The 17,849-nt window shown below is 41.5% G+C and overlaps 1 long non-coding RNA gene across 3 annotated transcripts in view; it reads right to left on the bottom strand.

The window, feature by feature from the left end:
* Positions 1-15,026, bottom strand: part of LOC139186187 (uncharacterized) — a 395,626-nt gene extending 380,600 nt beyond the window's left edge. For 2 of the 3 annotated variants that reach the window (XR_011569717.1, XR_011569716.1), the window contains exon 1: positions 14,873-15,026. This is a non-coding gene — a long non-coding RNA (uncharacterized lncRNA). Of the gene's footprint in view, positions 1-11,205; positions 11,259-14,872 lie in introns of all 3 variants that reach the window. The other variant, XR_011569718.1, reaches the window with a different exon arrangement.
* Positions 15,027-17,849: the final 2,823 nt, after the last annotated feature.

The following is a 17,849-nucleotide window of genomic DNA, read 5'->3' as shown; positions in this document are numbered from 1 at the left end:
GATCCATCAAATAAGATACAGACTAACAAATGACTGCAGGCTTGGCGTTTAGATGGCAGCACCTACTTCAAAGCAAGAGGGGGAACCTAGGGGTAGCGAATTAAGAAGCACAGACTATTATGTATCAAATAAGCTACAAGGATATATTGTACAACACAGGGAATATTGTCAATATTTTATGATAATTATAAATGGAGTATAACCTTTAATATTTGTGAATCACTATATTCTACACCTATAACTTATATAGTACTGTATTAACTATACTTCAATAAAAACTAAAAATTAAACATTGAAAAAAAAAGCAAGAGCAGGTTCAGAGAACCAAGAGAAGGGTTCAAACTGCAATCAATTGAAGAGTGAAAAAAGGTGTCAAGAAGCACACTCAGCAGATCCACTTAAACGTGGGGTAACTTATCTCATGTAGTAACCAGGTGCTTCTGGTGGGATTATGTAGTGCATTAAAAATTTTAAGATGTATTTGTAACTCCAGACTTCTAACATGTGGCACTGACAGAATCTAATGTATAGATGACCCTCAAGAATTCAAGCAGTTCATCCCCTTACTTCTTTATAAACAATAACACTTCATGACAGATTGTAGAGAAACATTGATACCCTCCAATGAAAATGCTATGTAAATATAAAGGGTGATTTGGTAAATCCACTTCAAGTACAGAGACTCCTAAAGCGCATGGCAGAGAAATGTGTGATTGGAGATCTTTGATGAAACAAAGAGACGAGTGGTGCTATTCACAGGGATCCTACACTTCGAATGTTTTCAGCACTTGGTTAAAGGTTGCAGAACACCTTGCAAGTATGTTTACTCTCGTATGAAGAGAATAATCTGTGCTCACATTCAAAGAAAGATAAATAGGTGACATGATAAAATGCAAGAACTGCAAGGGACCTTAAGCATCATCCAGGCATCATCTTCATTCTATGGAAGAAGAAACAGAGTCAGGAGGTTAAGTAGGTTGCCCACAGTTCACACAGTGAGTCAGAGTTGAAACCAAGACTGCAACCCAAGATCCCCGCGCTAGCAGTCAGGTGCATTTGTTTTTACTGTGCCCTCCTGGCCCGTGCCAAAGGCCAAAACTAACTCAGAAACAGAACTAAGCGAGTTAAAAGTTAAGAGTCAACAATAAAGTGATCCTACTACCCCTGGGCCTATAACTGAGCCTGCATTTTAGAGTGAACAGGGGAAGGGAGAGTCTCTGTGAACTCCTGCTACATGCCAGTCACTTTGCTGACCACTTGCATACACACAAAACACAAGATGCAGAAGTATTTTCTCATCATTCCATAGTCAGTGAGTCAAGAAATATTTCCTGCAGGCTTTTTGTGCCAAGGACAGTCCCAGGCCCTAGAGATCACATCACTGAACACGACAGTGTCCCTTCCTTCCTATTATTACATTCTAGTTGGAGGAGACAGAAAATAAACAGTCAACTAATGACTACACTAGAAAGTATTAAGTGCTAGACAGAGAAATGAAAATGAAATGATGCAAAAAAGAAGGGAAGTGGAAGAGTGGGTACTACCTTACCTAATCAGGTCTTTTCCTTCCTGGATGATAAGAAGGACTTGAAACCAGCAGTCAGGCATGAACCTTCACACAAGAAGATGTAAAGATGGCCTAGAACCTAATGTCTAGGGATAAAATCAAGTCAGAAGTCAGGGCGGGGCAGATGGACGTAGAGATTATCGAACTGAGTGAAGTGAGACAGACAGAGGAGAAATATCAAATGACATTCCTTCTGTGTGGAATCTAAGAAGAAATGATACAAATGAACTTACAAAACAGACTCACAGACTTAGAGAAGGAATTTAAGTTTGGTAGGTAGAAGGATGGGGGGAAGGGAGAGTTAGGGAGTTTGGAATGGACATGTGCACACTGCTGTATTTAGAATGGGTAACCAATAAGGACCTACTGTATAGCACAGGGGAATCTGCTCAATGTTATGTGGCAATCAGGATGGGAGGGGAGTCTGGGGGAGAATGGATACATATATATGTATGGCTAAGTCCCTTCCCTGTTCACCTGAAACTATCACAACATTGTTAGTGGGGTATACCCCAATACACAATAAAAAGTTTATTAAAAAATCACATCAGGGCGGGACATGTGTGTGGAGGCACATGTCTGTTCAAATACAGCAACAGTAGTAGAAGAGAATGGGCTGAGGACAGCTCAAAAGAATTTTCTGTAACAGTTCATTGCTGTTTCCTGTGACTTTTACTGGGCTGAGCAACTTAATATGCAATGGTATTCATCCTATGGCCTCCCTTCCTCAAGACTTTTAATATCTAATGCCCCCCTTTCTCTCCATAATACTCCTTTCCTCTTTTAACTGGATAAAACTGTTTCATAACTGATGGGTTGAAGGTGACAGAGAATGACTATCAAGATCCCCATCTCCAAGACCAGAGAGAGAGAGAGTGGTGGAAATGCAAGTCTAATGAGCACTGCAGTAAGCATAAGCAGATTGAACCCTAAGTCAGTGCAATACCTTCAGGATTTCTTAAGGGAAAACAGCAATGAGATGTTGGGACTAACTGGAAGCCTCTGACACTGACAGAGCTGGAAGCAACACGAAGCTCAAAAAGTCAATCTGCTTTGGGAATGTTAAAAGGAAACACTTGCTTGGAAAGAATTTTTAAGTGTGAAAAAGGAAGACTATTTTCGGTGGAATTTGTGAGCAGTGAGCCTGACCACACACTGAGGGCTGAGAGAAGACGTATCACTGAGGGAACCATGGTCCAGCTCCCAGCAGTTGTCGTGCCCAGCACCCCACTGAGGAATCATGTGCTGTGATTAACGTGTGCAGCGTGCCAAGTGACTCCACTGGGAGTGAACTGGACTCTCGAATCCAACCTCTGCCTTATTTCCATGCTTCCTTCTCCTCACCCCAACATCCTCTGTGTTTCTTCATTCTGTGCTGTGTACCCTGTAAGAACCACACACCTAAGATTTAACTGTTTCATAAATCACTTCCTCATTCTCCACTGTGTAAAAACAAGTTCACACAGAACATTCCACTCCAGTGAGAGGGTTCCAATTGAGTCCACTAGACCATACTTCCTGTAACACATGCCTAAGACCAAATTAAACTCCACAAAGCTAAAGGACTTCACACCTCGAGTGAGCCTACCTCCTCCATGTCTGGGCCAGTTGGGGTGTGTTTTATGACATCTGTCCCTACTCTTAGTGTCTGGATGGACACTCAATCTTTAATTTGCCTTGTTAGTGTGATATTCAGGAACATTTTGGATCCCAGGAGTAAAAGAGTATCATTGTTCTGATTTATCTTCCTGGATAGCTTTTTTTTTCTACCACTGCCTCAAGCACCAGTGGATCCTAAAAAGTACCTTCCTCACAATCAACATGCATTAAAAAATGTCCAGTCATCCCCCAAATTCCATCATCAAGCTACATTCGTGAAGATGAGGTAACAGTGGTATAAGCACCCTACAACTGAGGTACAAGAGGCTGACTCCCAAGACCGGGGAAGCAAAAACACACCCACTAGCTGCTTAGAGTTAGAAAGCCTTCCTAGTCTGAAACCTCCATTTTTCTATCTCCTGATTTGCTAATCCAGAAAGCCAAAATTCTCCTCTGCTTCTCAGTGAAAGGTCCTAATATATTGCATATGACCATGACCCTTGGAATGGGTCATTTTCTACTTAAAGCTACTTTAGTAGCAGCTTTCCCGTCATAATATCTCAAATGTGAAGCTTCTCTGTCCTTCAAAGATACTAGAGACGTAAATTTAGAAATGATTTTTACAGAGTGATAATAACAATAGATGTCTCCTACTGATAATTCCTCACCAGGGTGAAGGACAAAAACTTTCAGATTAGACTTACAGTGTTTAATACAAACTACTATGTATAAAATAAGTAAGCTACAAGTATGTATTTTTAAATGCAGGAAATATAGCCAATATTTTATAATAATTCTAAATAAAGTATAATTTATGAAAATACTGAATCACTATGTTGCACCTGAAATTAATATAATATTGTAAACCAACTATAATTTAAAATAGATGTTAATATATTCTTTAGGTATAAACATGATATTTCAGGTAATCACTGAAAATTGTCTCAGTTCAACCTTTTCCACTGCAATAAAGGAAATTTTAAGCTAGTGAGCTATACAGAAGACAAAATATGACATAATATAATATAATAACCACCTAAAATATATATAAATATATAAATAATATCTATAGCCTAAAGGTTTAAAGCTTAAGATATCATATAAATCTTTAAAAATTTTTTTAGCTCACCTTATAATCTAATTTTCTCATTCCAGATCTCCTGGATCAAAGATATGGAATGAAGAACCATGATTTTACATGACTACATATAATATTTTGTAACACACATGTAATAAATTGCATGTTTTGTTTTATTAAATATAATGACCTACTGCACAAACTTCATGGATATACAGTCAATCCTCATCTCTCACGGATTCCATATTTGCAAATTCTTCTACTTGCTAAACTTTCTTTGTAAGCCCAAAAGCAATACAGCACGTTCATAGTTGTCTGAAGACACGAGAAGCAGTGAAAATTTTGTATTGCCTGACGCACACATTCCCAGCGGGGGTCAAACAATGTCACGCCCTGCTTTCTTGTTTCAGTTCTTATGGTATAAACGAGTGCCCTTTTCAAGGTCAGCTAAGTGCCAGGTTTTCACATCGTTGTGCTTTTTATTGGTAATTTTGCTGTGTAACATGGCCCCAAACATAGAGCTGAAGTCCCCTCTAGTGTTTCTAAGTGCAGGAAGGCTGTGATGCAGCTCCCAGGCGACAGATCTGTGTTAGATAAGTTGTTCACACCTCAGTTATAGTGCTGATGGCTGTGAGTTCAATGCTAATGAATATAGTAAATAAGGCCTCTAAACACAAACACAGCTAAAACAAGATTTTGTATTGATTGATGACAAAAATGTTGTGACCACAGACAGGTAGGAACCAAACCCCATGTTTCCCCTAAAAGCAATGGTTTAGTATTCACTAATTCAGCATTCAAAGTGACTTTACAGAACAGAACTCCCATGAATAACAAGGATCAACTGTATTGCATTTAAAATAAGTCCGTGTGTTACCAAAAATGCTCTCCAAAGTTTCCATGCTTCCCACCTTGAAAACTCAAGGATGGTGACTATGGAGTTCTCTTTCCACAGACCCTATCTAAGAACTATTAAAATGGGTCTCTTTACACTGCTATGATAATGCTTCCCAAGGGGCAAGAGGCTAGGAGGAAAATCCTGACCAATAACCCTGGGGGCCTGAACAAAGTTTCCTACAAAGGGAAGTCCTCTCAACAGAGCTATCACAAGGAACCATGGGCAGCTCCCAGAGGCCGTATCCCACGTAAAGTCACGTGAGCACTCAGGTGTATGTTCCATGGCCAGGTTATTACACCTGAATGGGGCAAAACGAGAAGGGACAGCCAAGAGAACTGACAGGGCTGGGGCGTGATCTGGGCAGAGGTCCAAAGGGAAGACTTCGTCAGGGCCAGGAGTCTCCTGAGACCTTAGAGGAGGGGATGGTGACCTCTGGCCTGAAGAAAAGGGAGCTGCTAAAGTGCTGAAACAGGGAGTGGACAACGCAGACAGATACCTGAGTAACCTCCAAGGGAGGCAGACGAATCACCTCCAAGGTCCCTTTCAGCCCCTCGGGTGTATGATGACACGGTAATGATAAGAAAGAACTGTGCCAGCTGACAGATCAGCTCTGTCAATTTTTATCTAAATTCTTGCTTGCCATCAGAATCCTTAAAAGAGAAACAAATGTCCTTTGGGGAACACAGTTTCCCCAGTCTCTAGTAGTACTGTAGCATATATTAAAAACGTTGCATATGTTTTAAAGTATAAAATGTCTTTTTTACTTTCTTAAGCTGTAACAAAAAAAAAAAAAGTTTTTTTAATGCCTGGTTCTGTCCAATTATTACACCAGTCTAGTCTCTTTTTTCAAATTACTTCCCTGGTGGCTCAGACAGTAAAGAATTTGCCTTCAGTGTGGGAGATCCAGGTTCGATCTCTGGGTCAGGAAGATGTCCTGGAGAATTTCATGGACAGAGGAGCCTGGCGGGGTCGCAAAGAGTCAACTAACACTTTCACTTTCAGTCTCTTTTTTTACATTTTATTATAAACTCAATCAAACAAAAAGTAGAGAGGCTCATCTAATAGATCCTTGTGTACCCATCACCTAGCTTCAATTATTTTCAACATTTTAGCCCAGCTTTTTAATCTTATTTGACTAACAGAGCTTTCATATATTTTCTCACTCAGCAAGTATTTACTGAGCAGCTGCCATGTCAGGCACTTTTCAGGTCCTGGAGCTACATGAGTGAAAAGAAGAAAACAGGCAAAAAGTACCTGCTGGGTCAAGAGCTTACATCCTAGTCAGACGAATAGTAGCAGCTAATTTTACTGAGAGTGACAGGCCATCACTGTTTTGGACATTTTTCAAGTATTTCATTTAATCCCCACAGGAATCCAATGACATAGGTGCTTTTGTTATCCTCTTTTGCTGAGGAGGAAACTGTAGCATAAAAGGTTAGGTAATTTGCCCAAGGTCACACAGGCACCAAACATAGCTGGGGCTGAGATCGGCTCTAGAGTCTGTGCTCTTAACCACCACGCCTACAGCTTCTCCATGCCTCAGCAGGCCCTGCTCTCCCAAAGGTCACTTCTCCGTAGAATCCTGGGCTTCTCTGACGTCTTCAGTATAACGAAAACTACAAGAACAACGCAGATGTGTGCTTCATAACCTTTTTTCCTCATTCATGTTGACTTGGTGGAATCTTTGGATTAACAAAACTGTGGCCATCTGTCCTTTGTTCATTCTGCTTCCTCTTAAAAGAGATGTCTTTTGTAGATTCCAATTCAAATATTATAGCAAGCTAAAATACTTTATTTTCTATATTTTCTATCCTAATATTAAGAATAACTAACATTTATTGAGTCTTTGTGAGAGCCAGGCATTGGGCTGAGTTCCTTAGGTCCCTTCATATGGCCCTCATAACAACTCTACAAGATAAATATCATTATCCTTATGCTGCAGGTGAAGAAATGGAGGCACAAACGGATTGTATAACCTACCCGAGTTCTCATGACTAGAAAGAGGCAGAACCAGAACGTGACTTTAGCCCACATTCTTAAATACACTATTCCACCTCTACCTTAGAGGAATTCTCTATACTATAAAATCTGAACTCTTCTGATGGTTCAGCAAAATATTTTACATGTATCATATAATACTATTCTTCCAAACAAAAATTTTCAGCTTTTTATTGTACCACCCTACATTTCAAATTGCATTTAAAACTCTAGTTAGTTCTCCAAAGGGTCCTGGGAGTATTAATATTCTGATTAATTAGCTCATTCTATTTTATCATTCAAGACTGGGGTAAACCAACAGAACAGGGTTTTATGACTAAGCCAAGCTCTCATATTAAAGGTATCTGTAGAGATAGCAAAGAGACCCAGAAATAGGATAGAAATCACATATGAAGGAAAATATTCAATAAGGCGGGCCCTATTTCAAGCCATAAATCACCAAATAAAAAACAGTAGAATAGTTGCTGTGCTCAGTTGTGTCCAACTCTTTACGACCCCATGGACCATAGCCTGCCAGTCTCCTCTATCCGTGGAATTTTCCTGGGAAGAATACTGGAGTGGGTTGTCATTTCCTTCTCCAGGGGATCTTCCCAACCCAGGGTTTGAACCCAAGTCTCTTGCGTCTCCTGCATTGCAGATGGATTCTTTACCACTGAGCCACTGGGGAAGCCCAGAGTGCTTGTTGACTTTGGTTCAATTCATTAGTTTTTAAGTCATGTGCAAATAAATCAGACTCTGCTTTTAAAAAGTAGTCCTGAAATCCAACAGCAAGCTATTTGTTACTAGCAAGGTGGAGTTGCTTAAAATGTTTCACTGAGTAACAGAAACCTCCCTAACCTCCACTAAGATTAAATGCATCTATTGGATGCTCTTATACTTCTCTACATGTCTAGCGGATCTATACACATCTTGCTGCTGCTGCTGCTAAGTCGCTTCAGTCGTGTCCGACTCTGTGCGACCCCACAGACAGCAGCCCATGAGGCTCCCCCATCCTTGGGATTCTCTAGGCAAGAACACTGGAGTGGGTTGCCATTTCCTCCTCCAATGCATGAAAGTGAAAAGTGAAAGTGAAGTCACTCAGTCGTGTCCGACTCTTAGCGACCCCATGGACTGCAGCCTACCAGGCTCCTCAGTCCATGGGATTTTCCAGGCAAGAGTACTGGAGTGGGGTGCCACTGTCTTCTCCGATACACATCTTATCATATAGTAATAATTTGTCTACATGCTTTCCCAAGAAAACTATAAGATCCATGAAGATAACTATTTCTGGATCATGTTCACTGTCATATTTCTAATGCATAGCATGGAGCCACAGTAATGAAAGATAGATAAAAAATTTCATTGAAAAGAGTGAATGAGGGAGGGAGGGAGGGAGGGAGGGAGTGAGTGAATCAAACAGGCACTCTAGTACTAGAGAGGAAATGAGGACTATCTAATTCATTCTGGCACCAGCTTTTCTCAGGCCACAAGGAAATTCAAGTACACACTTGTTCTATGCACTCAATCAGAATTTCCCACACCCAGGAGTTCTCACTAATGTTCTATGATCCTCTCCTTTTTCCTTTCTTCTTTCTAGTTTTTGTCTTGAGTTCATCTGCTTTAGTTTTAAAATATCTGTTTTATCTATACCACCTTAATTCTTCTTTATAAGTTAGTCGCTCAGTCAGGCCTGACTCTCTGCAACCGTATGGACTATAGCCTGCCAGGCTCCTCCGTCCATGGGATTCTCCAGGCAAGACTACTGGAGTAGGTTGCCATTCCCTTCTCCAGGGGATCTTCCGAACCCCAGGGATTGAACTCAGGTCTCCCGCACTACAGGCAGATTCTTTACTGTCTGAGCTAACAGGGAAGCCCTCAGTTAATAAATAGACTATAAATACTGCACATTAACTTATGATTTGCCTACTAGAGAATTCCTATGCATAAAGAAATGTTCCAAATTCTTATTTCTGGCTAAATACCAGTGTATTATTTTTACTTTCCCAGAAAATTACCTTTAAGCTATAGAATTTTTCACATATGCTTAGATGATTTGCACACTGATGACTTGGGAATTACACTGACTCTCAGTTAACTATTTTCTACCTAAAATTAAATTTTGCAGCTACCCCAAAATGTTTGGAAATTCAATGCTCCCAAGGACTTTGCAATTCAAGTCATAACACAAAGGTTTAACATTTATAGAGTCTCTCTCTAATTTTCCAGACCCACTTTTTATAAATGGAGTGAAAAAAGAGGAAAGGAAGAGAAAAGCTGATGGAATGCTGTCAGAATCACACTTTCCTGACATTTCTCGACGTTACCGGCAACTCCTTTTCATTCCTTTCAGCGTAGTCATGGGATTCTGAAGTTCAGTTGCAGCAAAGCTGTAGAGAGGGCTCTGGGCTGGAGTCACATCTCCCCCGTCAGTGACTCTGCCTGGCCCAGGTTCAGGTAGAAACCTCCCTCACAGCCAGGAAATGAAAACTCACCTGGCTCAGGTGCTATTACTCCAGCCATCTCTAGCTGACACTGGTCCTTTGGACCATGAATCTATAATATCTGTCATTCCTGCTATTTTGCAGGTTGCCAGCAATAGGCTCATCAACTGGGGCCCAGGTCTGAACACAAACCTATGAACAAGGTCATTTGACTCTGAGGATGTCACACAGTGAATGGGTGATGTGCTCAGAATCTGAGACTGGGGTCCTAATCCCAGTTTTACCACTAACTTGTTGTATGACAAAAGGTGCGTTCCTTTACCCCTCAGGACTCTGGTTTCCTCCCTTGTAGGGAAAGAATACCTACCCTGCCAACTTTGCCCATACATTGTGAAAACACGTCAGCAGATGACTTGGTGCTCTGAAAAGTTAGAGAACCTTAAAAATGAGCACATTAGAATGTGGTACCCTCCAACATCATCTCTCTTCACCTCATTTGGGATTTCTCTTGCTGATCCCCCAAAACCAACCCCAAAGAAGCCGTCTTAGACCATGAAGGACAAAGCCTTTCTCTTCAGCACCAATTCTGTGACCTCCCAGGGTGTAAATGGGAAGGAGAAAAATCCCCTACTATGTTAGTGGCCTATTCCTCCTCCTTTTCCTCCCTGCCAACAAAAAGAAAAATAGTAATAACTACAACTGTTACTATTTAGCCTTACACCACGCATTTGGCTCGCATTGTCTCATTTGATAGCCACAAAACCCACTTTAATAAGAGTCAGTAGCCCCATTTTAAGTACTAGTATCATTTCACCAATTACTGATCATTTATCAGTAACTATCAGCAGCCCCATTTCAGTGATGAGACAGAAAATGAGCTTAAATAACTAGCCCCACTGAAATATCTTCAGGACTTCCCAATCCCAGTGTTGGGGAAGAAGAAATCCCTTCAGGTCAGAACTTCAGGAGTTGTGGCACACCGATCAGAAAGATCATCTTTGTTTGAGGACTGGAAGATTAGTATTTCTGAATCATACTTTCAGCCTCCCTTCAGGGAACATCTATGAAAATAAGGTAGCTCCAGAGTTCTCCCAAGTCACTCTCAGAGTAGAGAGCCCTGGATTCCAAAACAAAAGGACCTGGTGCGATTGAAAATGAGAAGGGGCACAGGAGAAAGACGCCCGTCCCAGGGAGCGCAAACAAGCTTTCCCTCCACCACCAGGCACATTTACAAGTGACCACGAAAATTGTGATTTAACGGTCCAGCATGTGGTATAAAATGTCAGCAACTTTCACAGTTTTGAAAACTGGTGCAAATAGAGAAGCAGAGAAAGAAGTCTGCTCTTTACACCCACACAAGTACTGTACACTTGATTTGAGCGCCCCAAAAATTCCCCTAAGCATTTTTATCGTTACGTATCATTTGTATCACTCCACAGTTTAGTCAGCCAAACCATATCCTTTTCCAGCTTTAGATAAATTGCCTTTTGACAAACTGCACACAGACAAAATATCACGAAGTCCCCAAGTTGTAATCTTTACCCTGTTTTTCTACCGAGATGAGTAAGATTTTCCTATTTAGTTTAAGTACATAAGCACCAGATGCATATAACAGGCGAGCATCATCCTTAGCATGTTTACTCACGCTTCTCTGCTGTGTATCTGAGTTTTATCACTACTCTTCCCAGATTATGGTACCTGCGAAATGTAATATAGAAAATTACTGTACAAGGATATATTGGTTTGAAAAAAGAAGTGGTCACTCGACTTTCCTAACTCTCCATTATGATGGATAAAGCTTTAGCTGTATTTGGGGGGAAAAAGTGGAAATTATCAAAAAGTGCAAGATGCTTTGTCACTTTCACCAAATTTATCATCAATATCTAAATAAACCTCTTAATATACTATAGAGAAGCCAAACTTTATAAGCCACTACAAAATGTTTAAGCATAATTCATCTTTGCCAGAGTCAAATAAAAGCTCACCTTGCAGCTGCTGTAACAAGGCTATGTTTATTTTGAAGAGAATACAGTAACTAATACTTTATTCATCCAGCTAACATTAAACTTACGTTCAATGGCCATCCAAGAAAATACTTTAGATTAGATAAAGAAAAAATGCACACAGTTCCCAGTGGCACTAAGCCTTTTAAGATCATTAACACATCAAAAAGGCCTTTGTCTATAAATACGTGGATGCAGCACTTTGCCAGGCTAATGAAACTGTTGTGCTATTCAACACACACACCACACACAAATATACATACTTGGAAAGACTAGCAACCATTAGTCGAATTAACCAGTGATTACTCCAAGAAGAGCAGTAGAAACATAATTCTGATACCTGGTGTACATGGCAAGATCTCAGTATTTATGGTCACGGATACTGATGGGTATATAGGCTTCTCCTGTGGCTCAAATGGTAAAGAATCCACCTGTAATGCAGGAGACCTGGGTTTGATTCCTAGGTTGGGAAGATCCCCTGGAGAAGGGAATGGCTACCCACTCCAGTGTTCTTGCCTGGAGAATCACATGGACAGAGGAGCTGGGCAGGCTACAGTCCATGGGGTGGCCACGAGTCAGACACGACTGAGTGACTAACACAACTGATGGGTATTTAACCCTCATGTAAATTTCTTACATGAGAATTGTAAAAATATTGGGCTCTGAAAATAAGTTAGAGGCAACACTGTTGAACATTTTTAACATCTCAGTTTTGTTTTGATGTTTTTTTCCTAAATGTCCTACTTGAAATTAATATACTACACCTTGAAATTAGTGTTACACAAGTTGGCGCATTTATATTCACATTCTAAAGTATACGAGTTTTACTTTCAGTTTTTACCTAATGAAACGTGTTTCTTCATCAGTACACATTAATTCACACAATCCTCTACAAAGCTAAGTGCTTTCAAGATGATTGTACTCTATATTTGTAGAGCACCTCAGAGTTTTCGATCACTTTCATGCACTTTATCTCATTTAACAGCGAATAACTACCACAGGAGAGATGCACAGCTTCACTGGGCCGTCTTTACCAAGGAAACAAGCTCAGAGCAGTCAGTGTCTGCGCCGATATCACAGAACTAGCTAGTGACACAACTAGAACTGGAATCCAGGCCGCCTGGGTTTTCCTTCGACATGCCACCCACGCATAGCACAACAAAATTACAACCATAAAACTCATCATGCAGAAACTATTTCCACTATGCCTTCGTTCGTTCAACAGAATCTATTTACTACCTACATGTGCCAGACACTGAACTAGAAAGATAGATAAAAGCTCAACACCACTGCAAGCTTTTCCAGAAGTTTTGTCTGACTCTTTTCCTTCTTCTTCTTGCCAGGGTAGCCTGGGTTTTCCCCCCTTAAACTGTCCAAAATAAACATGGCAATGGCTAAAAGCCACAGCATGCAATTGTGGGCACTGTGATAAAGGCATCTACAAGTCCATGTGAGGGAGCGTTTCTGAGACCTTTCTCGAATTTTCAGTCTCCTGAACACTTTGGGGTAAAGCAGGGAGCCATGACTCTGTGCTGCTTGAAAACTATGATTCTGTGCCAGAGGAACATGCTATGTTTAAGGTCCCACTGATTTTTGTCCCCATCATATCTATGGCGCGATCACCGAGGTGAGTTGGTAACCTCCTTCTAGCGACTATCTACCACTCTAGCTGCATGTGGTTCACTGAATCCCCCACCCACTCACCTCGGTCTGCACATCTAACCAGGATTCTTTAGGGAGGTGCTTTCTGGAGACCTGAGAGAACCATAATTTCTTCTACAAAATTTCTCCTTCTTGTAATGCTATCATTCAAGTTTTATTCTTTTTCATTAAACATGCTTCTCACCATTCAGTCTGTTTTTCAAATGTGAGTGCTGCCAGAAGAATGACTGCGGGAAGTTTCTATAGCCTTAATGTGAATTTGATGACTATGAGCTTTCTAGAAAGGTGGGAGGAACTGGCAATCACACGTAACTGGGGTCCTGAGAAAGGAGCTGCATAGAACATTTAGAGGCAGGGAGGAAAAAAACAAGGGAAGGACACAGCTCCCCACCAGTTGTGCCAAAAGGAGCTCTGAAATAAGAGGTGTATCACTGGCTCCTGAAGACATTAGAGCCATAGGGCAGTTTTTCTGCCTTTGGTCTTTTTTTAATAAAAATTAATTTTTAATGTAAAAATAGAACTCTGGTTTCTAAGGAGAAAATGGATAAATTATTTTGAGTATGAAATTTTCCAGCTGCCTCCAAAAATTTCTACTCAAGCACATCACCAAATCATCAAATAAATCATCATCCCCCAAAACCTCCCCAAACACTTCCTGATAAATGGTCAGTTTTTCTACAAATCCACCATTTATTCTAAGATAGTGGGAACCTCTTTGATACACTCTGTCTTTTTACCCATATCTAATCTATCACTGAATGCTGACCCATGTCTCTCTCCAAACGAAGCAATTTGTTTTATCCCGTTGACTCCATTCCTTCCCATTGCACCCCTGGATTACAGCAGTGACCTGGGGACTGGATTACCTGCCTGGAGTCCAGTGGTTCTCTACTTTGGTTTAAGCCTAGAGAAAGTTTTAAAATACAAAGCCTGAGGTTCACTCACAGAGATTCTGATGTGATTGGTCTGTGGTAAACCTGGGCATTAGAGGGTTTTGTTTGTTTTTCTTTATTGTGATAAAATAAACTTAATATAAAATTTACTATTTTAATTACTTGTAAGTGTATAGTTCAATAATGTTAAGTATATTTAGACTGTGCAACCAATCTTCAGAATTCTTTTCATCTTACAAAACTAAAATTCACTACCTTATTAAACCATAACTCCCCATTCTCCCCTCTTCTAGCCTGTGGCAATCACCATTCTACTTTCAATGTACCTCATATAAAAGGAATCACACAGTATTTATCTTTTTGTGACTGGCTTGTTTCATTCAGCAAGATGTCCTTGAGGTTCATCAAGCTGTAAGCTGACTAATGTTCTAGGATATGCTCCTCTGTCCACGGGATTTCCCAGGCAAAAACACTGCAGTGGGTTGCCATTTCCTCCTCCCGGGGATCTTCCCGACACACGTCTCTTACATCTTCTGCCTTCGCAGGCAGGTTCTTTACCACTAGCACCACATGGGAAGCCCATGTCTAGCCTATCTTTTGGTAATCCACTCATCCATTGACGGACACTTAGATTTGTCTCCCACTCTTGGCTATTATGACTAATGCTGCTAACTGTGCAAATCTGTCACTGGCAAAGCCCATTAACCATTCCCAGAAAATAAAAAGAGAATCTGGGTGACTAATAAAGTCGAACCTTTCTTTCCTTTGTGCTTAGTCTAGTTTCACTTGCTCGTAGGTCGCCACGTGCAGAGGACTTAAACTTGCCAGTTCAGAAGAGAGTTCCTAAGGCAAAATGGCTGCACCCACACCTCAGCTGGGCGGGCACGCGCAGAAACGACTCAGGACAGTGCAATCCAAGATGGCGGTGGTGTGCCGTGTGCAGAGATGCTGCCCCCGGCACTGGATCCAGAGCCCAGAGCAGCGCCTGCCTCGCGAGAAGTCCCACCCTTCCCCACCGACGAGACTCGATAAAGCAGCCTGGCCCACAGTCTGGCAGGGAAAGCATGTTCTCTAGAGTACAAACTTGTACCCCTCCATTCTTGGCTCAGAGAATCAAGCTTTCCTTTGCTTCTGAATCATATGCAAATGCTATACCATTTTATATGAGGGACTTGAACACATGAGGATTTAATACCCTCAGGGGTCCTGGACCAATGCACAGTACTGAGACACACATACACAGAGACATGCGTGTGTGTGTGTGTGTGTGTGTGTGTGTGTGTGTGTGTGTGTGTGTATCAACTATTACACATATATCAAATTCTAAAATTTTTCCAAGACATTGTCTTCTTATTTGAGGGGTCTCCTTGCCAGGACCCATAGCCATGTTGACCGTGTCATCTGGGTCACTCAACACTGTCCATCCGTCTGGCAAAGACTAGGATTGGGTCCAGAGCCAACTCAAATAAAAGCCTGTGTCACATTTCCTGCCCCCGCCCACGCCAACATACCCAGCAGGGTCTGAGAGCAGGACATTACAATCCAGTCCGAATGCTTTACACCATTTAGTGACAGTACATCACTAGATCCCATGGGGCGGAGGCACTGTGCTCTCACGTATTTATAGACAAGGGAGCTGAAACCCAGTCTAAAGTCACACGACAAGCCAGTGTTTCAGCCTTCTGTCCTTCCTGAGACAACTGCTCTTATCCACGGCTCTCCTAGCATGCATCCCCCCAGCTCTTGCTCTCTTGGTAATCTAAGCCCTAAAGGAAATGGGAGCCCCAAACCCTCTTCCCAGGACACTTGTCATCCAGAGAAGAAGAAAGGATGCACATAATGAAAACAGACAGGAACACAAATTGTTTTAAATATGTAACCATATACAAAACCAGCTGCAGCTGGTGCACAGGGCTGTGGGCGGCTGATGGAGGAAGGGGTGGAGCTGCTCAGGAAGAGGTGGGCTCTGAGCAGAAGAGGGTGAAGGGACAGGGAGAGAGGGCCGTTGCAAGAAAAATGGCTGTCATGTAGGAAAGTTCCAAAGTTTGAGAACATGGAGAAAAAAGGTCTGGGAGTCAGAAGGGGCCATCTTACCAGAAAACATGATAATACAGGAAAATACAGGCAATTGACAAATGTTACAAATCTATGAATGAACTTGTAGGTTTGTTTTTTTGTGTTTTTTTTTTTTTTTTTTTCTAAAGGCAACCAGATGCCAAGGACACAGCAGCTTCCCTCGGGAGTGTACTGGGCCTCAGTTCCCCTATGAGCTCTGCACACCCACCCTCACTACCTCATTTTCTCCTAGAATAACCTGTAGTGAGGCCATAATTTGAAGAAATGCTTCAGTGTAGTAAAGAATAGGGTAATGATAGGAAGGATCTGAAAACTGCCAGAACAACCTTACATGAAAGAGAATTTTGATTGATTCAAATATCTTAATAGGGCAAGAAAGCAGGTCACTTCAAAGGCATCATTACCTCTCTTGTAACTCTCCACTAACATTCTGAAAGACCAGATGAAGTTCTCAACAGGACCCTGCACCTCCCCTTCCTAAAATTCTTCCCATTTGTAGCTGTTTGTTTTCTGACTATCTTGCTACTAGATAGTAAGTTCTTCCAGGGTAAGAACTACATCTGTCTTCTTCTCATTCAAATCCCCAGGAGGTTCCACAAAACTGGCTTATCATAAGTGCTCCATAAATATTTGTTAATTGTCTTCCTGGGGAACTGTGGAAATCTGAGTAAGTTACACCCCCTCTTTGAGCCTCAGTTTCCTCATTTATCAACTCACAGGTTTAAATTAGCTCTACAGTAAAAAAAAAAAAAAAAATCTAACCATGCTTGTGGTTGGCATTTCCCAAAAGGAAATGGGCTGCGATGAGGCATACCCAATGCAGGGCAGAACCAGAGGTCCTATCTCAACCTCCACTGTGTATCCCTGGTCCCCAACACTGATCTCAAGGGGCAACCTAAGGTGGGAGCTGGAGAAAAGGCTGAGGATGTGTAAGGGGGCAAGATTCGATGGGAAATGACTGACCTGGAGTTTCAAAGACCTGGTTCTAGTCTCACTTGTGACTCAGAGAAAGTCACTGTGGGCTTCCCATTTGCTAATCCGTAAAATAACTGGGTAGGCACCAAGGAAAGTTCCCTTCAGATCAAAGATCTTTTTTTTTTCCTCTTCAAAGCCAAAGGTTGCTCAGCCAGAGCTGGGCTCACCAAAAAAGAGACTTGAGCCCAACATTATTGCTAATATTCCCCTGATCTGTGGTCCTTCAGATCTGCACAGTTTCTTAGGTGTATGGATGGGAGACTGAATCAACAAAAAGGAAAGAGATTCAGTTTCCCCTAACCTAAGCCATATCAGGCTACTGGGGGGGAAAAAATGTAAAGGCTATCAGTAGGAAAATTTGGAGCATCAGTGTAATCCCTCCCCAAGTTAGAATAACTGCATTTTTTTCAGTTTCTGCATCTGTGCTGTCACTGGGGAGTTAGCTGGCTGTGTCTGTGTTTTAACATCTGTCAGCTAAATCAGAGACTTAACTGCAAAAATCGTGGGGCTCAGAAGCACCATGTGGTTTGACACTCCCTGGATGACACAAGGTCAAGAAAGCAATAAATGAATTGCCATGAGACCCAATATAACATTTTCATCAGTAACACAGCCCTTGTTCCAAAAAGCCTTTGCTCCAAAAAGAAAGCACTTGTACCCATTTTCCCCAGAACCATATT

Source organism: Bos indicus, chromosome 12 (genome assembly GCF_029378745.1).
Source record: "Bos indicus isolate NIAB-ARS_2022 breed Sahiwal x Tharparkar chromosome 12, NIAB-ARS_B.indTharparkar_mat_pri_1.0, whole genome shotgun sequence".
NCBI classification, from domain to species: domain Eukaryota; kingdom Metazoa; phylum Chordata; class Mammalia; order Artiodactyla; family Bovidae; genus Bos; species Bos indicus.
The sequence above is the reverse complement of the archived record's forward strand: the minus strand, read 5'-3'. Positions and strand labels throughout refer to the sequence as shown.